The 7,032-nt window shown below is 37.4% G+C and overlaps 1 long non-coding RNA gene across 1 annotated transcript; it reads right to left on the bottom strand.

The window, feature by feature from the left end:
- Positions 1–690: 690 nt before the first annotated feature.
- LOC123464934 lies at positions 691–6,653 on the bottom strand. Its single transcript, XR_006640025.1, has 2 exons — positions 6,544–6,653; positions 691–732 (listed from the first exon to the last, which is right to left on the bottom strand). It is a non-coding gene; the product is annotated as an uncharacterized LOC123464934 (long non-coding RNA).
- Between the last annotated feature and the right edge of the window lie 379 nt (positions 6,654–7,032).

The following is a 7,032-nucleotide window of genomic DNA, read 5'->3' as shown; positions in this document are numbered from 1 at the left end:
ATGTTTCAAACATCCATTCCCACTGGAAGTAAATTCTTCACTGTAATTGATTTATGCACTGCAGTCTTTAGTATTCCAATTGATGGAGCTAGCCAATACCTTTTTGCCTTTACTTGGGAAGAAAAACAATTCACCTAGACAGTAATGCCTCCTAGTTTACTGAGAGTCCTTGTTATTTCTCATAAATCCTGAAGGCTGATCTGGGTGATATAAATTTCACCCAGCGATACATCCACACTCCTGCTTTGTGGCAATATGTGGATGATTTGCTTCATTGATTTCCTTCTCAAGCCTCTTCACAGAAAGTCAGCATCTATTTCCTAATACTTTTAGCCTTAAAGGGGTATAAAATGGCCAAAGAAAAAATTACAGTTTGCCCAAACCTAGGTTTGATGTTTAGAGTGTCTAATATCGCAACAAGGTCTATGTCTTAATCCATCTGGGCTTCAAGGTATTCTGTTTCTCCAAAGCCAAAACTAAATATCAAACGTGAGGTTTTCTTGAGCTAGTTGCCAAAATTGGATTCTAAATTTCTCTTACAGCCAAATCTCTGAATGTTTTGCTAAACAGTGACAACCGAACCCAAATTTGTCAGAAAAGCCAGACAACATAGCTTTTAAGGTCTTAGAGTTTGATGAACTCACCTGCTTTGGGGTATCCTGAATATCAGCTTACCTTTTTCCATTTTGAACAAGAATCACCATGAGAAGTATCAGGCTCAGGACCAGGCCACTGAAATAAAGTGACTATCACAATAAAGTAAGTCACACAAATGTTTTGATTTCCCAGTACATATAAAAGTTATGTACACATATACTATAGTCCATAAAGTGTGAGACAGCATTAGGTCTAAAAAAGACAACATATATACCTGAATTTAAAAATATGTTATTGCTAAAACTACTCAATTACAATAGTAATGTGAAAGATCACTGATTATAGATCACCATAAAAAATTTAATGATAATAATAAATTCTAAAATATTGAGAGAATTACCAAAATGTTACACAGGGACAAATAGTGAGCAAATGCTATTGGAAAAATAGTACCAATAGATTTGCTTGATACAAGGTTGCTGAAAACCTTCAATTTGTAAAAGAAAAACAAGAACATAGTACCTGTGAAGTGTAATAGAGTGAAGTGGAATATAATAGGGTGTGCTTTTATATGAAAATGGAGGGAATACCTTCAGCATTCTCACCCAAAAACATGAGGACCACTATTGACTCATATAGTATTATAGCTAGCAACTGGACCCCATGATGTGTGTATATCCCTCTTGCCTTAGAGCCATAATGGTCACTGCCATTTTGGTTAAGACCACTGAGAAAATCATTGTGGGATCACTTTTAACCATTGTTGTACCTCATGCAGTAGGAGCCCTCCCAAATTCTTATCCCATGCAATGTTTCTTGGTCATTACCTCACCTCCTAGGAAGTCCTTTTGTAAACTACTTATCACACAACTGTTTCATTTTGTAATAACCTTAACACTGCTACTTTTTCCCCCTCTATCACTGATGAAGTTCCTCATGACTGCTTAATGCTGATGGATCACCTCCTGACTCCTCATGATGATCTGCAGATTATTTGAGTAATGCTGACTTCTCTTGGTTCACTGACAGTTCTTATTTAAAAGTTGGTATTACAAATATTTTACTGAATATGCTACTGCAACTCCTTTTGATGTTGTTTAGGATACTTCAGTCGGAGAAGGCAATGGCAACCCACTCCAGTACTCTTGCCTGGAAAATCCCATGGACGGAGGAGCCCGGTAGGCTGCAGTCCATGGGGTCGCTAAGAGTCAGGCTCGACTGAGCGACTTCACTTTCACTTTTCACTTTTATGCATTGGAGAAGGAAATGGCAACCCATTCCAGTATTCTTTCCTGGAGAATCCCAGGGACAGAGGAGCCTGGTGGGCTGCCGTCTGTGGGGTCGCATAGAGTCGGACACGACTGAAGTGACTTAGCAGCAGCAGCAGCAGCAGCAGCAGCAGGATACTTCAGCCTAATAGGCTGAATTTTATACTCTTCCACAAGCTTGTACTTTACCAAAGATAAAACTGCCAATATGTACACTGATAATAGACATGCTTTTGGAGTAGCTCATGATTTTGGAATATCATAGACTCAAATGGCTTCCTTATTGCCGGTGGAATTAAAATTTAAAATAGTCCCTATGATCAGAAATTTTCACATACAATAGTTTCACTTGCTACTTCAGCTATCCTTAAAATTCTGGGGCAGTAAAACTTGACCCTCTGGAAGCTAAGGGAAACTACTTTGCCCATATCTCCACAAGGAATGAGGTTGCTAAAGAGACCAACAGTCGCCACATTTCCGTCAATGGTCTAAAGCGATGTTTCCCAAAATGACAATTTTGAAAAACTGACTAGAGAAACCAAACAATTGCCCTCAGAACAGGAAAAACATGATTGGAAATTCAGCAAGTCTTGGTTTGATAAAAAGATAAAGGTATGGTTTGCACCAAATAACAACCCAGTCCTACTAGAGACTCTAAAATTCCTTCTTCTCACCACTGGACATTGGTCAACTGACAAAATGACAGCCTTCATGAATCAATACTGGTGGAGAATCCTTAACAAGGCCACAGAAATTGCCTACCTACTCATCCCTCTTGTTTGAAATACAGCCCAGAAAAACTTGTTTGTACCACTCCCAGGCATTTTTAACTGCCTAATGAACAATTCAAGGTCTGTCAAATGGATTTTGTACAATTTCCTATGTGTCACGGATATAAATATATTTAATCATGGTCTGTGTGTTTTCATACTGGTCTGAAACCTACCCTTGCAGACAGGTTACTGCTTCCTGCTTCTTCTGTGGCTCGAGTATTTTTTTTGGAAAAGAATATTTCTACATGGGAAACTCCTCTCAACTTTCATAGTGATTGCGGAAGCCATTTTCCTGGCCTACTTAGACAAGTCTGTGTTGTTTTACTGGTTTTACAACATTTTCACTGCACTGCTGCAGCTGCTGCTGCTGCTAAGTCGCTTCCGTCGTGTCCGACTCTGCGACCCCATAGACGGCAGCCCACCAGGCTCACTAACAACCCTCAATCCTCTGGTTTAGCTGAATGCACGAATGACATTAAGATGCTAATGGAAGAATTTGTAGAGGTACTCCAAATACCTTGATCAGAAGCATTGCCATTTTTCCTTCTAAATCTCAGATCCACCATTTTTTGGAACTTATAAAATCTCACCCTTTGAGGTAGTCACAGGATATCCAAAGGACTTGAATCCTACTTTATTTTTTTTGACCTATGACTGATAGATATTTCCATCTCAATACAGCAAAGGTCTAACTTCTTCTATGAAAGACAATTATGTTTTGGCAGAGCAATCTTCTCACAGTGCACTCTTGGGAGACAAAGACCTCATGTATCAGACCTTGCTGGAGATTTTGTCTATTGGAGTGGACACTTGCAGGAGAACTCTCTTCAATGTCACTGGAGAAGCCCCTATCAGATAATGCTAACAAATCGCTGCTAAACTTCAAGCAATAAACACTTGGATTCAAATGACGCATCTAAAGAAAGTGCCAGACCCTGACTGAACATAAATATCATCAGTGACCTAAAAGTTAAAAAAAAAAAAAAAAAAAATCCCAGAACTGAAGCACGTGACATCTGATGGGACAACTTTCCCAAGGTTTCCAAACCAGGTGTATTGGAAGTTTGTCATCAAAACTTTGAGGATGACATAACTTTTCAAATGATAGCCAATATCTCTGATCTTGGTAACACAAGAACTTTATCTCCTGAGAGTTCAGCCTCCTATCCTTCCATGTTACTTGAATGTGACCTCCATTGGTTTTCAGCCTGGATACTTTCCCTTTAACATGAGACACTACACCCAAAAAATGTTCTTCCTGGCTTTGAGGGGCAAAAATCCACTAACACTAGAAAAACATGACCTGATTACTGATCCTTTCAGAGAAAGTGCTTGATCATAAGGGGGTAATATAAAAAAACAATTAATAAAGAAAAATTTCAATTAAATAGAGTTAGGTGACCAGAAGGGGACTCTCACACCCTGGGATATTAGCAGAGTCCAAAAGGAAAAAGAGAGACAGTAAGTCCCCTACATATGAATCTTCAAGTTGGGAATTTTTAAAGATATAAACATGCATTCCATGAACATCAGGAATGCATGAAACTGCAACTTGCCCTTCATCTCCTATTTCCGATGGTCCTTCAGCCCTATCATCTCCCACCTCCTTTCCCTCCTCCAGTCAGTAACTCTTCTTGCCTGTTCACGCGATCCCAGCCCCTGCATGGCAGCCGTTGTACTGTACTACTGTGCTCTTCCAGGTATTGTACTATAAGATTAAAAATATTTTCTTTATTTTTTGTATCAGTTTAATTTTTATGTATTATTTGAAAAGTATTATCAACCTATTACAGTACAGTACTATATAACCGATTGTGTCAGCTTGGTACCTAGGCTGACTGTTAGACTTACGAACAAACTGATATACAAATATGCTCTCAGGATGGAACTTGATCATATGGAGGGGACTTACTGGACTTCTTTACTCCAAGGACTCAGTCAATGAAAAGCCATGGACTTTTGGTTGACTGTAGCCCTCCCAACTTCCTTTTCTACTCTTTTAAAAGCATCCTTCTTCCCTTGTCAGTGGGGAATAGCACACTGCTCACCATAATTGCAAACCTCAAATTTCAGTTCTCTGCTGATCCTACATAAACCCATCTTCACTGGAGAAATATCTGGCAGTCTATTTGTTTTAGATAAAGAATCACCTGATAGGAAAACATTTTATTGAAAGCATTTTATCCTTATGAATTTCCTGATTATCAATCAGATATATTTATGTAAAATTGTTTTCTTATGCTTTCTTTAAAATTTTGTCAAAGTTGGACAATAAATTCAGTAACAAATGACATAACTAACAACAGGAAAGTGCTTCAAAAGTAAAACCAGCCCCTGGAAAAGCAGTCCTTTTCAGACAGCATAAAGATTCTTTCTCTGACTTGTGTTTCTGGCTTTTGCTTTGAAATGACTTGATGTTGTGTGCTTAATTCCTCCAGCCATCTGCTTTCCCACTACTGATTCTGACATATCTCTATATCAGAAATAAAGGATTGGTTAAAAATCTTCCCTCCAATGAACCAAATGAGAAATGAATATTTTGAGTAACTGTTTCACATAGGATATGTTTTTGCATGAAGAAAACACCATCTAGAGTTGAATGTAAGACATGTTGTGGGATTGAAAGTGCCAGACTCCATTTTCCAAGGTAACCATTCTTCAAAAGAAAGCTAACGGAAATGATAAGACGAAAGACTAGACAAAATTATGTTTACTGTTGTAACCAGCTACTAGTAAATAGCTGAATTAAAAGAGCATGTGTGAAGATGCTTTTAAAGCAGATTTTCTATTTGGTTATGGAAAGTTGGTCATGTGGATAAGCTTTGAAATCTGACTGATTAAAATTTGTGTTCTGACTCAACCATCTACTTACTAGCTTTATGGCTTACCAAATGAATAACATTTTACTGAAGCTACTTTGAAATTTTTCAAATAAAAAACTGGGGGAGGGAGTTACTAACATTAAAATTTTGTTCAAAAAACTTTGTATCTTAGCTCTGTCTTGCTTTATTTTTAGATATTCCTGCAAGAACATGATGTAAGAGGAGAAGAAGACATAAAGAGGAATTGTTTTTTCTGAAATGAGATGTAAGAAATTAATAGCAGGTGCCCTGGAATATGAACAAACGGCCCCTGGAGGCCCAGTATGAAGCAGCTTTTTTACTAAAAGGCTAACTTGCCCATTATTGATTTCCTCCAAGGGAGTTAACACATTTTCACTCCATAGGTATTCCCTTGTTCGTGTTGCTGTTATTTTCTTATCTACTTTTAATTTATTTTCCTATGATAAAATTTAGAGGATCAAGCATCCCTTTGCTCAGTAGAAACTCCCATAGTGAAGCAAAAAGCTTTCTGAAGCTCTAAATATCACATGCTCTCCCACTATGATGTTGTTTATTACTAGATAAAAGTTTGTAGATTATCATCCTAGCACAATGCAAAGGACCACTATTTATCTTTATCCCATCCCATTTAGGCTTCCCTGGTGACTCAGACAGTAAAGAGTCTGCCTTCAATGCACGAGATACATGCTTGACCCCTGGGTTGGGAAGATCCTCTGGAAGAGAAAATGGCAATCCACTCCAGTATTCTTGCCTGGAGAATGCCATGAATAGAGGAGCCTGGTGGGCTACAGTCCATGGGGTTGCAAAGAGTCAGACATGACTGAGTGACTTTCATGCTTTACATCCCATTTTTATTCTATGACCATACAAAGTGTATCCTTTTAAAAAGAAATACTGAAGAATATATTAACATCTGCCAGGATTTTTGCAAGTAGTCAGCTTCATAACTCTATTTGTATCTTAAAAGCATATTTACCAGATGTTATTTATAAACATGGCCATCATTAAACTTCATTAGAAATGATTCCGTAGGATAAATAACATGTTGAAATACATTATTACCATTCCTGTGGAAGGCTTGGGGTCCATTTGAGGTTTCTCAATGGAGAAATTTAGTTATATTTCCTCCAATGCTTTAACTACTGCTGCTAGTGTTGTTGCCAGCATCCCGGAGGAAAAATAAATATAGCATTTCAATTATCATTAATGTTTTAATATTGGTAAAGGTCATGATGCATTTTTATATGCTATTAATTGAAATGTTGCTAATGTCTTGGCTTAGGGATTCTCTCTAGAGATAAATAGGAGCAAAATATAATTCAAGAGTTTTTATAATTTAACATTTTACTGTAAACACAACTGCCAATCCCAATAGATGCAATATTAGAATTCTGACACGAGCTCATATCTTATCAATCTTATTTGTCTAATCAGCCCAAATAGTTATCCAATTCATTGCTTTTAGGAAAGCAGGTGCTTTCATAAACATTTTTTTTTAAAGAGTTTGGTTTATTGATTTTATTTCATTGATTACAACTTTTTATTTTATTA

The sequence above is a fragment of the Bubalus bubalis genome, chromosome 15 (assembly GCF_019923935.1).
Source record: "Bubalus bubalis isolate 160015118507 breed Murrah chromosome 15, NDDB_SH_1, whole genome shotgun sequence".
NCBI lineage: Eukaryota > Metazoa > Chordata > Mammalia > Artiodactyla > Bovidae > Bubalus > Bubalus bubalis.
This window is presented reverse-complemented; position numbering and strand designations above follow the sequence as displayed.